Source organism: Pieris rapae, chromosome 11, assembly GCF_905147795.1.
Source record: "Pieris rapae chromosome 11, ilPieRapa1.1, whole genome shotgun sequence".
NCBI classification, from domain to species: domain Eukaryota; kingdom Metazoa; phylum Arthropoda; class Insecta; order Lepidoptera; family Pieridae; genus Pieris; species Pieris rapae.
The window spans coordinates 521,636-539,279 of record NC_059519.1 but is presented as its reverse complement, the minus strand read 5'-3'; the positions used below and the strand labels follow the sequence as shown (position 1 = coordinate 539,279).

At 32.8% G+C, this 17,644-nt stretch overlaps 1 protein-coding gene across 5 annotated transcripts in view; it reads left to right on the top strand.

Moving 5' to 3' along the window:
* The window catches only part of LOC110991584 (diacylglycerol lipase-beta), a 62,353-nt gene that overhangs the window by 806 nt on the left and 43,903 nt on the right, over positions 1-17,644 (top strand). For 2 of the 5 annotated variants that reach the window (XM_022256988.2, XM_022256986.2), the window contains exon 1: positions 9,115-9,501. The exons of 1 other annotated variant lie outside the window; for it this stretch is intronic. The gene's annotated coding sequence lies outside the window, so the exon portion shown is untranslated. Of the gene's footprint in view, positions 1-9,111; positions 9,502-17,644 lie in introns of those variants that run through there. 2 more of the 5 variants (XM_045630019.1, XM_045630021.1) reach the window with 2 other exon arrangements.

The following is a 17,644-nucleotide window of genomic DNA, read 5'->3' as shown; positions in this document are numbered from 1 at the left end:
TTTGTATATGTGTAGTATAATTATTTTATGTTTAATTACGAAAGAATTGAATATATAGATTCAATTTAATAACTGAAAACTGTCTTTGCATCTTTTCAAAACCCAATCGGTACACATATATCATTACAATATAAGAAGTCATTCTACATTTTGATTTTCATTGATACTTTCACTAATAGAAAACTGTATCATTCCTCATTGGCACGTGTTTCATTGCAATATTCTAGTTTTCCCGTTTCACGAGCGAATGCGTGGGCAAAAGCATTCTATATTTCTTAGCAAAAAATATATACCTGGTATAACATCCTCTAATAGTATTTTTGAAGTCGGTTAAAAATACTTATTTAACTGCAAAGTCAGTGTTATGTTATATTATTTATTAATCAAATTCAAATGTAATGTAATAGAGGCCCAATAAAATACAACATTTTAAATGGAAATGGCGTTGGTAGTCAACGAAGCGTAGCCGATTATCCTGAGATCTTGAATATAGGCGTTTACATATGATATAATATGGAGGTAGTTGCGTGATAACGATTACAAGAGATGAAAAACCTTAGTGAATAATATTATTTTCGGAGTAGAGACTCCGTAAATAATATTACTAAACTCGATGGTTTTACTCTTAAAACCTGGTTTGGAAATGGACAGGCCACACCGCTTGCATGAACAATGGCAGATGGACAAACGGGTAATAAGATGGAAAGGCCATCGGGATGAAAAAAGAGAATATTGGATAAGCATGATCAAGATAGAGAGAAATGAAGCCTTTGGAGGTGGCCTATCATCTACAAGAGGTTCCTGGAAAGAAACATATTTATTAATATATATATATAAATATATATAAAGTCAAGTGTGTATATTTTGTAAATGTTGATTAATGTTGGAAGGAACAAATGTGGCTTAGTTATTAAGTTAATGTTTCAAAGTTAAAGTTTATTCTCATTAAACATGTCACTTACATAGAATAAAAATTAAAAATATATTAAGACGCTGTTTACGTTGCATCAAAGCTACCGCATTCGGTTCTGATTTTACGTAGATGTATATACGATTACTGTAGTTCCCTGAGGCACATAGGAATGTTGAAAGAAATGTTCTGGAAGATGATATTATTTGCTAGATAATGCCTACCCTACCAGATGAAGAAGCTAAAAGGAGAATTAAAATTAGGAAAGAAAGTATTATTAAGTATTCTTACAATCGATTCACCTACCTATCCCGTTTCTTTTCTAGAGCAGTAATTATAGAGACAGATTCAAGCAGCTTCAGTCAAAAACATTAACTTATTACATAATGTCTTCCACACGGAACATCCAACAATACTGTATATTATGTCATACAACATGTAATATTATATAGACAATATTAAATATTTCTTTGTGAATCACCTAGTACGACTAATTTAGTTCCGAAATCTAGTCTTTAGAATCGTTAGCTATTGTAGTTTCTGTAACAATGTTGGCACATTGCCAGGAATCTGACTTAGTTTACAAATATTTAGAGCAATAAAATGCTACTAGAAGGACACCTTGTCTGTTGCGCTTGAGAGGAACGTCGTAAAACTCAAGACGGCAAACGTTACGCTTGCAAACATAATAAAAATGTACTTGTAGAGAATAGTTTAGTTGCAATGCAATTTCCTTATTATTCCTTTAAATTCTGCGCGTGATATTTGTAGCAAATGGCCTTTACCAACAAATATAAACGCGATATATTACATTATTAAATTTATTTTGGTACTAGTTATTTTGAGTCGTGTATAGCGAGAAAAGTTTTTGTAAGTATAATAGTGGCAAACCGTGATGGACAAGTGGCTTGAGCGTGCGAGTCTCATCCCTAATATAGTTCGATATCCGGCTGTGCACCAATAGAATTTCTATGTGCGCATTTAAACGTTCACCCGAATGGCGAAGGAAAACATCACGAAGAAACCGTCTTGCCTTAGACCCAAAAAGTTGAAGTGCCCTGACGCACTTCAACTTTTAGAACAACAGTAGAGAGAAGGCTGATCTGAAAAATCTGACCACCTATTAGATTGGCAAATGATCATGAGACCTTAAAGGTTTCTGTTTATAGTATTGGCGTTAATTTTAGACTATAACGTACCAAGCGCATGTGTGATATAAAAGTTTAAAATATTGAATTTTTGTATCACTTTGGTTGTGTGTAATTTCGTTTATAAGCCGTTTCTAAATTAAGTATGAAGCCATTGCTCTTTAAACCAAGAATAATCACTGAACTATGTTCTAACAAGACATTCTTACTTGTACGGTGGCTCCCTAATAAGCTTATTAAGAAGCGTTTACTATGGTGTTAAATTTGACTGATTTACGTGATCTAATACGTAAAACCCTACAATTAGTTTACATTCCAGTTGAGTGTTAAAAGGGCAGAGTACACAGTATTTTGCCCCAAGATACTTTCTTTTCAACTTTAGGAGGTATTAATTGGCAATTTCACAAACGAGATTATTATGAAACCAGAAGTGTTGAACGTGCCTGTATGAGCAGAGATTTCGGTCGAAGAACGAGGTCAGGAAACGCAGCGTTATGCATTCGACTTCCGCGAGTTTACAAACGTTATGATGCGCAATAAAAAAATCTTATGAAATTTAGGAAGTTGAATGTTAAAAATAACTCCGTAGATGTATACTCCGTAGTAGGTGAGATTTGGATAGCATTGTTACTATCGAAATATTGTAGAATTGTTTGAAGATTTGCTTTTTTTTTAAAGAGTACCGAGAGTTTTTTACACCGGCTTTTTCCTTCGGCCTACACTCTCTGTTTTCTATGCCGATGAGTAGGGATGCCAACAGGTTCGAATTTAATGACGTGGAATAAGTGATACTATGATGATCTTATGTTCCAAAATAAACGTATATATCGAACATCGCGTAAAATTATAACGTTAATATATTCACACAAAGAGATTCACTAGATATTATTAATTTTAAATGTCTCTTATTGGAATCAAATTAGCATTCCCAAGTAACACAAGCCAACACTATAAAAGCCCGTTTTATTTTCAATCAATATGCAAGTATAATAACAGCCTAGATTTGTTATCACTACATATTATAAAACAAAGTCGCTTTTTCTGTCCCTATGTCCCTTTGTATGCTTAAATCTTTGAAACTACGCAACGGATTTTGATGCGGTTTTTTTAATAGATAGAGTGATTCAAGAGGAAGGTTTATATTTATAATAACATCCATTAAATAGTGGAGAAGTACTGTTATTTTTGAGGTTTCTAATGTGATGTCGTAAATAATTACATTTTTTCCGCTTACATTGCAAACGCAGGCTGAACCCTACGAGTTTTATCAAAATAATGTACTAAGTATTGTACACATTGAAAAGGTCTACAGAAAAGTCCGTGATGGTATATGTCTATCTCTTATGGATAACCCACATTTTTATATACAACGTTCACAGATTTTCTGTAGTGTATTTTCTTCTTTTGCTGATGCATTGCACCCGTGCGAAAATACACTACAGAAAATACACTACAGAAAATCTGTGAACGTGCGAAGCCGGGGCGGGTCGCTAGTATATTATATTTATTATTATCCTAATATCTGTTGATCGGGACCCATTCATGGGTAAATGTCTCCAGGTTCTTCCAAATATCTCTTTCCACTAATGTATTTATAGCAAAGGCATTTATAGCAGATTATTAGCAAAAACAGTTCAGTCGTAATTAACTTACTGTCCCATAATTTGCAAATTTTAGTTATTTTAATTCTTTAAATTTATATTTATTTTTATTATATAATAAATATATCATGGAATAAACCCAAGAATATTTTAACTATATCTTACGATATGCAAATGACGAATTCATTTAAATAATTTTGTATAGAACGGCAAATTTTAAGACTGTGTGAAAAAATTAATGTTCATTTTAAAATGTTTACAACCATAATATTTAATCAGTTTAAAATAACTTTAAACAGTGCACAACTCACAAAGATAAACATTCAAATCGTAATTATCTCGTTTTCAGTAATTAAATATTAATTAGAAAGTCTACAATATCTGCGTGCCTAGTCCGAGTTAAAACAATCTTATTTTTATAATAAATAATCTTTAATGAAAAATAGAGTTTTTAGAAGATAAGCATAATGTCAATGGTAGCAGTTAGAGTTTTGGTTTACACTAGTCAATTCAAAAGAATGTTGGTGAGTTTCGTCCCCAAATCAAAACGGGTCTTCCCCTTACTTATTTGTAGTAAATAAAAACACGCTTTGCAATGTTAGGGAGCCGACGGGTGTTGCGACAGCGGAGTTGCTGTATCTGGCACGGCAGACTGACGGGCAACCTCCAGTGATGGAGAGGCAACAAAATACTGTTTTTAGTTTTCATAAGAATAAAAGCTGTATATAAGAAGACTAGAAATAAACTTACAATGAATATAAAGATATGAAATAACATAAATTTTTCGCGTAAAAACATAAATATACAATTAATTTCCAAATCGACAACACCCCAATAAAACAAGTAAAACCAGTAAAGGCCTTGGAATATTATTAGATGAAAAATTGGCCTATCAGACCATCACGCCGTCGATGGCCATAACAGGCAAAGCGGACATGCAAGTCATTTAAGAACATAAATTGTAAAAAATGCCTATATTTTAATGTCAGAACCATCCCGCAATACACAAGTTTCATCTGGTCTCCATACTATATGAAAGCTTTAGAAATTATACGAATAAATTTTGTGAAATTCCTTAGATTTAAACAGTATCAATGTTTCGAAAGTTATGCAGACTCTTGCAAATAATAATTTAAACTCATTAGAATTTTGACGGAGGCCACAAGACATTTGCACGATATTCTTAATGGGTGGATAGATATGTCGTTAATTTCTCTAAGAATTCCCACCAGAATTTTCCACCGTATGCGACAAGACAATTGTTCCATGTCCCTCGTACGATCACGAATTACCTGCATTATTCGACAATTTTTTGGGTTTTATCTAACTATGACATTAATGATTTTTTTTCGTCCAAAGAAAACGTGAGAAAATATTTTAAGAGGCGGGAAGACTTTGACTTTGTTTAATAGTAACGATTTAGTTTGAAATATTAAGTATTAATTATCGTTTGTTTAATGTTAAATTTTAGGTTTCTTTTTGCCTATTATTTTACTAACTTATTTTGTTTCATATATTATTTTAATATAGTCTAAGTGTTTTCTATTTATAATGTGCATGTTAGGAGTAAGAATAATAATAAACAAAAGAAAAGTAAATACATGTAAATTTAAATATTTTATTTAATAAATTAAAACTAATAAGTGTATATACTTACTTGTAAGAATTAATTTAGATTTTATTTGATTTAAAACTCATTAAAATGATATTTATGGTAACTTTATTCAATAACAAATAAATCATCCAGTTTCAATAAATATATTAAAACAGTTTCTGTGAATTTTTCGAGAAATTTCGTAAAAGTAATAAGAATATAAAAGTTCGTAGTGAATGTAAAAGTGCTGATAAGATAATAAAAGGATGTGGATGCTACATCTATCTCTAAACACATATCCGTTTCTATAAGAATAAAACATAATTGTTAAATATTTTTAGGTAATATTGAAATGTTATCATACCAATTCTTAAAAGACCGGTAACGCATTCGCGAGCCCTCTGGCTTTACAGTTTGACTCCAGTTCTAGTTAAAATATTAAACAATTTACCACAGAGAACGGTCCTGTGGTGATATACAAATTTATTTACAATGGATATTAAGCTCTGCGTATCTAACTCAATATTGCTATTAATAATATACATTACATTCCTTTCTGTTCATAATTTTCACAAGATGCACTCTTGAAATAATATGTTAGTGTGTAGTTAATAAATAATTGAAATTGCCAAATATCGTAACAATAACAGGTTAAGCGTTTTAACACATATAAAAGTAAAATCAAACGTGGCGATACGCCGTGTCAAATTTATAAACTATTATCTATTAGGGACAAAGATAGTTATTTTTCTCTTTTATGATTTTAGATGTATAATGTGTCTCGTAAATTTGCTGTTTACTACACCATGTTGATTGCTTGTTAACTGATCGCTTTTCCATTCTTTGTAATTTTGTATTTTAAATAAAATCTCAGCAAAAATGGAAGTCCATAATTTTAAATGTATCTCAAATTGTTGATTTCTTCTTTCAAGTTTTTTAATAACCTACTTATATCTGGACTAGTATTACATGGAGAAAAGATGTACGTATTTAACGAATAAACAAGTAAAAAAACTCGAACGATTTAATATATACTTTTAACGTATGCTGCTTGATCATCGTAATTATTACCATAAATAAACGTCCAAAAGGCCAGGCCGGCCGCTTATATCTCTGTTAAATCTTTATACTAAAGGTATTAATAAAAATAAATCCTATTTAAAAACTATTTTAAAATGTAACGCAAAAGACAGAACCACTGAATCAACATGTTCAATTATCTTAAAAGATCTCGGATTTTGACAGCAAAAGATCACGTATGTTATCATTCCGGATTCAACGCAGACCCCGATTTGTAACGGGTTGGAAAATACCAACCAACATGGCAGCAGGTTAAAAAATAAAGTTAAATTGAAATTCAATTATTATTCTGTAGTGCCTGGAAGAGATGTGTTTAGATATCTCTCCGTTTTATGTAGCATTTAGATTTATTATTGTTAAGTGTTATGTTTTTATCACAAAATCATTTTTCTTTTATAAACATAATAAAATCACCTTTTATAATATAATATAAATGGCTCAGAGACAATATAAAAACGATATAAATAGTGGAAATCAGCCCCCGCAAACAATGTCCAAGATATGGTAAAGAATAACAATACAAATCATGCATTTTATTATAATTTTTAATGACAATCTTAACAATAGGAATGTAAATGAAACGCCTTTACAATCGCCCATTTGATGTTGATTGGCATTATTCAATTATTGAATAATTGGGTAAAGGGTAAAATGTTTCTCCACTTCTGTAATTAACGTTTAGAGTAAAATATTGAATGAAATGAAACTTTAATTCCTAAAATAATGGTGGAAGGTTGTAAAGAAATACCTTTGACTACATAACTATGTTGATTAAAAACAGTACCGAGACTTTTTTACGCCGGCTTTTTCTCTCGGCCTCCAACACCCTCTGTCTTCTTTACCGTTGAGTAGGGATGCCAACAGGTTCGAATTTAATGACGTGGAATAAGTGATACCATGATGATCTTATGTTCAAAAATAAACGTATTTTATTTTATTAAATTACTTGTTTTAATGTCACAATCAAAATTCATGAAAAATGTAATATCGATTTCACTCTCAATCTTATATTATGTTAAAGAGTTTTTGTTCTCCGTTTTATTGTATTAAACGATATTCAGGCGGCGCTGTTTAAAAAAAAATTGTCTCGGAGCTCTCGGGTTTAACTTGAAGAAAAAAAGTATCAAATGTGAATTTCAAATCATGAATTTTATTAATATTTAGTGATTATGTCATCAAAATTATATACTGTACCAAAATTGTACAAAAGCTTTCGATTGTTAATCGTATAAGGATAACGTTTTATGTTAATTAACCTCAAATAACTCGTAAATGATATGAATTGAGTGCGGCTTCCTTTTCTAGTTATTTAAACAATGAATATATATTTTCATTATTTTATTTTATTTGACCTTGTTATGAATAGAATTAAAAGAACTCAAACAAACAAGGTAAAAAAAGAGTAGGTACCAGGAAAATGTTGGAAAACAATGAAAGATTGCTGAATAATAAGTCCAAACATAATATAGAATACAAAAGAAGGTTTAATTATTTAAAAAATAATGAAAAGAAAACATTTATTCATAAAGTTACAAAATACCAGGAAATCTCACGTTTTTAAACTACCGAAAAATATGTATTTATTTATTTATTATAATAGTTTAAGTAACAATTATTCTTATTTTTTTTATTTACTAAACACAAATTTTCAAAGATTTTTTTACGTACGTGGATGACTTATAATTTAATTATTTGTGCTACTATTATTACATTACTTTTCTTTTTCTACGTCAGAGGCGCAAACTAACTGTTGTAATCTGGCAGAACGACTAGCGCGTGGAACACGTCTGCGTCAAAGAATAATTTTGAGCCATGCCCAGTTACAACCACAAAACACACAACACACATTACACAGAAATTTATCTTATCCTTTTTCATAACTTTTAGTTATTTTGATTATTATAATTTTATTTGTTTTTTTGTAGTAAATTTTATGTTAATTCAGCACACAAGCTATAATATAACGTGTTTTAACAAATTTAACATTGTTTGTTAATGATTATACCGTATTTAATATAGTCACATTTATTTCTTTAATTGTCTTAAAATCAATGCCTTGCTGATCTGTCAAGAGTGGTCGAGCTACTCTTCATTGCTCTCTGTTCCACTCTTCAGTAGGTACATACATAACCAGTAAGTTAAAGACGTCACTAGGGTAGGGTTGTCGGAAAACTAAAACAAAGAAATTTCAAATAGTTTTTAGTTTTAACAAATGCGCATAATTTTCATCAAAATATAATAGCTATCCATAACCGAACGTGATATATACGATCGAAACATTGAGTTAAAAACTGTTCATGAAATAGATGAAGGTTTTCCTACAGTATTAAAAAGATTTATAATAATAATTAGCTGTCCCTGAGCTCCTTTAGCATCGGTTCCATAGTATGATCTCAATTTTTATATAAAATATCATTAATTACAGTTGTTTTTAACTAATTTGATTTCATCATTTTTATATTATACAACGGGGATCAGCGTTTTGTATGATGAAAAAGTATAAATAAAATGGCTTGTAATTTAGAAAAATTATCGCTCAGAGCTTCACGAATCATGGAAAATAAAGGTTTCAGAAACTAATCGTTTTAGTTCCGGTTTAAAAGTAAGTATTTTTATGTAGTTTTTCACATAATGATAAATGTTAACGCACAAAACTCGTTTTATCAGTATGGTTGGAAACCTAACATCAACCCTAAAATGCGATATAAAGCGAGCGAAAGATCCGGCGCGCGACGATATAAGCTACGGTATTGTGTCAGCGACGCGCCGCGCCGCCACTGGCCACCTGTCAAATGCGGAATGTCAGTACTCAGTCGCAGTCCGCAACCGGCTGGCGATTGACGCGCGTATTAAACATTTCACCAATAAACAAAATACTATCTAATAAACAAAATTAACGTGCATCATTCCGGTTTATATAATCTATATTTTAATTTACCAAACAAGGCGGCCGACCGTAGTGAATTTGCAGAAGTGTTACAAGTGAAAGGAATCAAGTTGCGGTTGAAGTGTTCAGTGAATTTGTGAGCAAGTGTCACAAGTTACTTTCATTTCATCAAATTCTTGAATGATATGAAGAAGTTATAAGTGAGATGAGCAACGGCCGCTAACTGGCGGAACCTGTAGGAGTTAATTCGTTGGCTGCTGGTAAATGATCATATAGTGAAGGTAAGCGTTAGTTTATTTTCTGATTGACTTTCGTAAACTAAACCAATCAGTAGAACGTATAACGTATTTATTCTTATGTGTAAGTTTTATGTTATTTTAAGTATGATTGGACTTTAAAATCTGCGCGATGTAGTTATTATGAAATGCTTATGTTACAGGACTCTATTCGCTGGTTAGCGCTTAGATTTAATTATTAAATAATGCTTAACAATTAATAATTGAAATGTATTTTATCTATCTATATAAATGATATAACTTCAATTAGACAGTGACTTGTAGGATTGGCTAGATTTCGGATTTAAATAAGTTAAATTTAAATTATTTATTTAGTACTAATGTCATCATATTCTTCAAATTAAGGAAATCAACAAAATAAATTTAAATATCGTTTGATTAGCCCAAAACGGTATACGTTGACCTCCTCCACATCATATTATACATACTGTCTTGAACATGTTCTATTATACATACACATGACGTATCATATTTACTGTTCCTACCCGGGGATCCACCCCAGCAGCCTTCCTTGAACGCATTTCGACTGGCTTGTTCCTTTGGCGCTGCGTTGGGTCACCTTATATCTTAACTAATTCGAAGAAACTTCTGGTGGTGTGTGTCCAAGGGCGACAATATCATTGTTAAAAAAGCTTGAGAAATTTCCGTAACTAGAATTACGTCTTTGTTAAAGTAAGAAACTTACGCACCATACTGAAACATACGTGCCTACTGCCTACACCTAACAGTGCTTTGTATGATGAGTGTTATCCAGTTCATACATTGGTAAAGACCAAATACGTCATACAAATTAAAACAGTAGCTCATAATTATTATTTCATTGACGCATGCGGCCCATTAACTGGTAATAACCTCTTCAAAACAAAATAATCTCTAATCTTATCTAAAGTGGTCGCATTGATTATTACATACAAAGAACATTCCCTCATTTATTTGTATTCGCTTTTGAATTACAGAAATAAGAAATGTTTAAATTCTATTAGTTTAAACTACTAAACGTTTATTTACAGTTATGTAGAGGATTATTCTGAATTTATCAATATAATGCCATTTTTTCGTCCGTATGGGGACTATACGGACGAAAAAATGGCAATTGTACACTGAAAAGCTGTTTTTAATTAATATTGTTACGAGACGTAGAAAAGGCCATAAATTGGTCCTTTTTTGAAGCGACACTTATTTATCGGCATTGGAAAATAATTTACCGTCACATTTTTCGGTTACGCGTCACAATTTTCCGTTACCCGCCATCTTTTTCTTGTCCCTACCACAGTTGATTCGAAGAGTTTCGAAGCCATTAATAACAAAAATATATAAGAATTATAACAATGACACTAATAATTAAGTATATTATTATTTTAAAAATCTGTAATAACCTTAGTAGAATTAAGGCAAAATGAAATAATTGTATTATTTGTATTCATGTCTATGAATACAAATAATGCAATTATTTCAATAACAGCTAATAGATAATAAAAGCCTTTTGTTGAACTTTATCTCATTTAACTTTATTTAACCAATTTCTATAAAGTTGCGTATCGTTGATCATTTTTCGAAAAATAAGGTCATAAAGAAGTTTCACTTCCTACGTGTGTACACTAGTACACGTACACTTTTTTTATGTAAACGACCAAGAGGCTCACAGTCTGCTAAATGATGCTGCTAGAGGGCTCTCAAGTGCCGGTTTATTAAGAATTTCTACGCTCTTTCCTTGAAAGCTCTGAAGCACAACGGTAGGCTGGTTCCACATACAACCCCCAAAAAGCTCATTTGAAGCACGGAACGTCGAAGCAGAATACAAATTGCCACCCATATTGTTTCCATGATGATGAAGGTTCTAAGCATTTACGCCAATAAGGACAAAACGGTGAATATTGACAAAATATTAACCTTTAAATTTGAAACCCACACGTTAGTGATAACTCAACTTTTGTTTTTATCTATCAATTGTTTACTACCGTTTCCTTATCAACGTTGGCATTTGATACAGGAACGCTTTCGATCGGCCGATATTTTTCTCTATGTTTTCGTTCAAGTACCTGTATGCGTTGAATCCACTGTCTGATTGCATCATTGATGCCCATTGGCGGAACAGTAAGATTCTGCGTAGTAAGTCTTTCGTTCAAAATAGTATTCTTAATAAGCGTAAACAGACCCATCTGGTATTGGGTCTGTTTTCTGCCTTAGCAAAGTACCTACTCAGAGCGACTGAGAACAGCCGATCGACTCGATTGACGTTAAAATATTTTAACTAGTTAAACCCATAATTTTGAAATAAAATTTATAATTTACCTTGGCTTGAAAAGCATAAATTTTAATATTCTAATAAAGAAAATTACCAGAAATTACCTCATTTATAGCCACAAATGTTGAATTTTACGATACATATATATTATTATATGTTGACATATATGCACAAGTTAAACTACAGCGAAGGATTATGAATAATAAACCAATGGCCTAGACCTAATAATAACGAATTGCACTGACCTTTTGGGTTTCAATTAAAAATATCCTTACAATCCTCTAACTTAACATTAATTAGTGCGATTTAGTTACGGCTTATAGGTCTCAAATCTCTATAAATTACTTTATGAATGTTTTGTTGCGTTTATCTTTGAAGTGACACTTGTCCGATAACACGTTCAATAGTAATTTGACGTTTAATCTACGTTTAGATATAAAATATAAGGGTTTTATGTGACCTAAGATAAGTCAATACATATATTACATATATTTTAGTTAATAATTAGAAGCCGTAACAAAATAAAAACAAATCATCGCACCCTTGAATCTTTATGAGCCCTGTTGTTTTTTCCACACTCATAAATTGCATTAAAACATCCTCATTTCCGAAAATGTCCTAAGAGGTCAACTATACTTGTATTGAAGTATCACTTAGACTTAAGAACCCTTAATCAAGTTAGTTTTTTATTGGCGTTGCAACCCCACTACCCCTCATTCTATGTTGGCTCATATGTTAAGCACTAAAGTCGGTTGTTACCCAGCTGCAGCAGCTGTTCAATTCAACATATCCATGAACCAACCGCCACCAAACTTAATAAGGGGTATATGTTATATCAAAAATCATTTATTCATATAGGTAACATAATTTTCACTTATGAACGTCAAAAAAAAAGTTATATACATTAAATGATTCTAATTTTACATTTACTGCCAATTCTCAAATCAAGGGCGTAGAACGGAAGAGAAGAACTGGCAATAAACTCTCCGCCACTCTTTTTAATCGCCAAGTTTTTTTTACACAATGTTTATAAGGAGCTGCAACCATTACACCATGTTCTATATGACATCTTGAGTCTAGTCTATATGTGTCACACACAAGGATTGGAAAATGTTGGCGAGGATCAGAGTTCGATAAGTTTGTCCACAAACAACACAGGGTACTCGACACAGGGTACAGTCCAAATAACACTACACGCTTTAATGAAATGCTTTTAAGATATAGATATAGTAGATAGGAAATACTCCTGGTATTATACCAATATAGATAGGTAAGTTAGCAATGTTTTAGTCGGTTTAATTTTTTAAATAGCTCTTGTTTTAATATATTTCCCTTGAGAATTAAAAGCCTTCGTACGTTGAAGCAATACCTTATTACAAAAGTTATTTCCCAGTTTATGGTTCCCTACACGATTGTGCACTCGACGAAGTAATATCATAACTTTGAGTTGGACAACATTGAAGTTTCTAATTGGCTTCTTTGACGAAGTTCTAATGTTATTAACGAATTAATAAGGCAATGGAAATACATAGAACGTTCATAACGAGTTGTTCCACAACTGAGCGTTTTTTAAGACAGTTTCTGCGTTCCACCACTACATTCAAGCTGCTGCCGACTGAGAAAATACTTCTAACCCAATTCTTAGGTTCCTTCAAGAAAATAGTGTAACAATTCTTAAAAGTCCGGCAACGCACTCGGCAGCTTTCTGATAGTATCAATGGGCACTTGTAACATACGATAAAGCATAATATATGATATGGCGAACTATAATAACTCAAAAAATACCTGTCTACTACCTCAAGACATTAATGTAAATTAATAAAACCATTTTAGTATTTTTAATACGCCATCTAAGCCTAAAAAAGCTTAGAAAAGCTTCTAAGTTTTAAACGCATGCTACGCCTGCTCATGATGTTGGACTTCCGTCATCATACAGTTATTCTCCTCCGAGTCGCAGGAGATATAGTGACAGCAAGTCATAATACAGATGTTCCACCATTGCCAAGATCTTCTAGATATTATTAAATAAACAGTGATCAGAGAGTTAACAAGGTTCCCAGTCTGAAGTCTGAATCAGCATCACAAGACGCGATCCCCGGAGGCCCAACACAGCCCGTGTGGAGGAGTGCTGCAGTGCTTTTAGTGAGTTGAGTATCTGTGCCTCTGAATAGCATAGGGCTTTACTAGATTGGGTGAAATAATAGTTGATAACGCTGCTGTAGTTTTGATTTCATAAATAAATGCCAATGGCGGCACGCCGTCAACTTTTTAGGCCTAAAGTAAGCTAGTTTCCTCAGGAGGTTTCCTTCCCCGTCGTCTTTCGGTGAAAAGTCGGGAGTTGAGTTGAAGTTGAGGTCGTAGCCTCAGGAATAAAAGTCGCACGCAGAAGCTTGTGTTGGCCTAGTACACTGCTCATGAGTTGATTCGTTACAAATATTTCCTCTTTGTAATATTAGTTCAGTTTTGTGTAATTAACTGATGATGTTGAAAAAATAGCGTAAATACTATGTGCGAAGGTCGCTTTGTTACTACCATATTTTACATTGATCATTACATACACGTCAAACGGTTAATTACTGGTGTAATACTAATTGTTTAGTAATACCGAACATTATCTGAATTTTAAGTAATAGTTAAGCGGTAATAAATCATTAGCTAAAGACCCTGTTTTATGTAAGATCCAAAATGTATAAACCTTTTATTATACACCATGTTCAAAGTGTCAAGTAGTTATAGGCAGCAAAACAAAAAATTACATTAACTTATATAATAATAATAAACGAAATTCGATTTTAAAGTGTTAACTAATTAATTTAAGATCCAGTATCACTAGTCTTGGTGTCAGACGTCTGGATCTGTCTCTCGTATTCATTTATTTTCCTCCTAGATGATCAACCGTATGTGCCTGACACACGCTGTCCATGTTTCGGTCTTTATAGAAAATCGATAGTTGTCGAAAGCCCAGTTGGGCGCCGAAGCTGCTAGACCAATAGCACAGCCCCACTCAGAGACTTTCTTTACTATGACCTGAGTGTGTAATGGTATAAAGCTACTTCTATGTTTATCTCTGAAAATGATTTTATAGTATAAGTTTCACGTATTTTTGTATTGAACAGTGGGCGAACGGGCAGGGGATCCTGAAATCTCATGGGTGCCATAGCGCTTCTGCGTGATTGCCTGGTGCGTTGCCGACCTTGTAAGGACTGGTACGCTCTTTTCTTGAATATCCCTGGGGAATTGGTTCGGAAATACTTCCATGCAGCTGGTTCTACATGATTCGCGGCAGGTGCCTTAGAAAACGCTCAGCTGTGTAAAATATATATCGTCCCACATAAAATCCCACAGCGTCAGACGATAACAAACATGATTCAAAACGTTATAATACTATTTACATATACGCTAAAATATATTTTTGTAATGGCCACATTCTACAAATATATGATTATCAATTGTCAGTAATACGTAATACTGGTATTACCACATTTCGATGCGACTTCATTACTTGGATATTGGTGTCACGGATACCGGGTGTAATCAAGCAATTATTGCGATGAAGTTGGATCACCGGACCCTGAAATGTACTTGTAATTAGAGTTTACTGGTCTATTCTTGTCATCAAGGAGGAATTGAGCGAAGTTTTATATAAATTTGCAATCTCTTGCAACAGCGCAAATTCGGCCTCACTGGAGCTTCATAATGCCGGCTCCATCTACTTGACCGGATGTTTAGAGCAGGTTGGCCTCTGGGGGCTGCGTAGAGATGTGATGTCTGCATGGTCTACCGCATTTACCATGGATGGCGTTCAGAGGAGTTGTTCAGATTTATGCTTGTGACTTAGTTACATCATCGGACTTTGACGTCCGGAGTTGCACTTCTGGGTGTATTTAAGGCGGTGGTATGACTTATCATCCGGTGAGCCTCTCGCCCGTTTGCCCTCGTTTTATAACAAAATACGTAATATTCTTCATAAATAATTTTGTATAACTTAAGATGAGTGTTTAGGGGTCAGGCGACGAACCCTCTCAGACCCCTCTTTGGTCAATAATAAAGCTGTCTTATTGTACAGTTTACTAAAGTACTCGTTTGTCTCTTATCATCACAGCGTAAACACAATTTAGCAGAAAGAGATTTATAAATAAAATTTGTAAAACCTTGTTCAAAGATTTTTCCGATATCAGTGTTTGCAAAAAAATACACCATATATTATTGAAAAGGAAATTGAATTAAATTTCTAATTGCCTTAACTTATACAGGTAGCAGTAATTAGATTCTATATATCCTTCCTGTCACGGCAAACAGTTTCCCATATTATCAACAGCCAGGGGGCGCCACCGCCCACACGAGCTCGCAAAATAAATCTCCTGTTTACACACAGAATCAATATCTGGTAGGTTATATGCGTGGGAGAACTGTTTACCGACATCTATAAATACATCTTCTATTCTAGATTTAACTTAAATGTGCGTGTAGACGTCTAGGGTTACTTGAGGCTGCCTAAATTTTCTCAGCGATCCAGACCAGTCTTTATATGCCTGCCTTGTAAGCAAGTGTAACCGCGTTTTGCTGAGGAGTTTTAACGTCGGTAGTTCCTACTTAGTAGACTTAATTCGATTATCTGAAAATAATGTTCTTGCATTATTATATATATATTTTAGTTGAAAATTATTTATTTTATTTTATTTATAAAAAGACTCCTGCCGGTTACTTTAACAGGTGACCCTAGATTGATAAGAGTGAACAATAAGTGATTAAAATTTAAAGAAGATAGAAGAACCCTTGTGCATATCAGAGCTCGGTTTTTGGCTTACATACGCCTGCCATAGGAAACTTGGAACTGCAGTAAAACAAAGTTTTTTGTTGAATCAGCAAAAACGTTTCACATAACTAGTCCATAATAAATACAATGTGCTTTCGATACAAATATAAAATTGTGCAACTTGCACTGGAAAATTACAAATTGTTGACGTAGTTAAAACCGCAAAATGCATGTGTGTTATGTGGTCCCCACTATATTATTAATATTTCTATTTACTATTTCTTTAACCATCTGTTTACGATATAATTTAAGATTAATTAGTTTGTTCGACGTAATTTATCCTTATTCTTAAAAGACAAAACCCAAACCTTTTTAAACATCTGTTAACGATAAGTTAAGATTTATTAGTTGTTCCATGTAATGTGTCCCTATTTTTAAACGACAATACTCAAACCTTTTAAGTATCAAGTTACAATTTCTTTTAACCATCTGTTTACGATAAATTAAGATTAATTAGTTGTTCCACTTAATGTATCCCTACTCCTAAACGACAAGACCAAAACCTTTAAGTATCAAGCCCCGATCCTTTGAAAGACACTTCCATTCCATATTCCTATTTGAACACTAGTTTTGTAAGCATAATTTTAAATAAAGTTTTTATTAGTTTAAAAACAAGTTTTTGTCACTGCCTCATAACAAATTTGGCGCAGTCGGTAGGATCTACTTGTGTAGCAAGACGAAAAAAAACGTACAAAGGACAAGCATCGCCTAGTACGGTAGCCTTAGGCTTTTAATAGTTTTCGCCGATACTATGCTCTTGTGGTTCGTGTTACTGTGGTAAGTGGCATTTTACTTGTGGCTCATTCTTTTTCCTACTTTTCTATATTTTGTGTGTTATATATCCTATCCTATATTACTATATTTTATATATATTTTAATTACACTATTCATATCTACTAACAACTACACACGCATTCTACATTTTTAATCATCATCATGTCAGTAAATACCAAAAACATAATGAAGGCATCACCAGTCAATATTACGACACTTATAAATCTAATTCCTTTATTCGACACAAACAATCATGACGAAATATACGGTTACATTCGGTCCTGTGATACTGT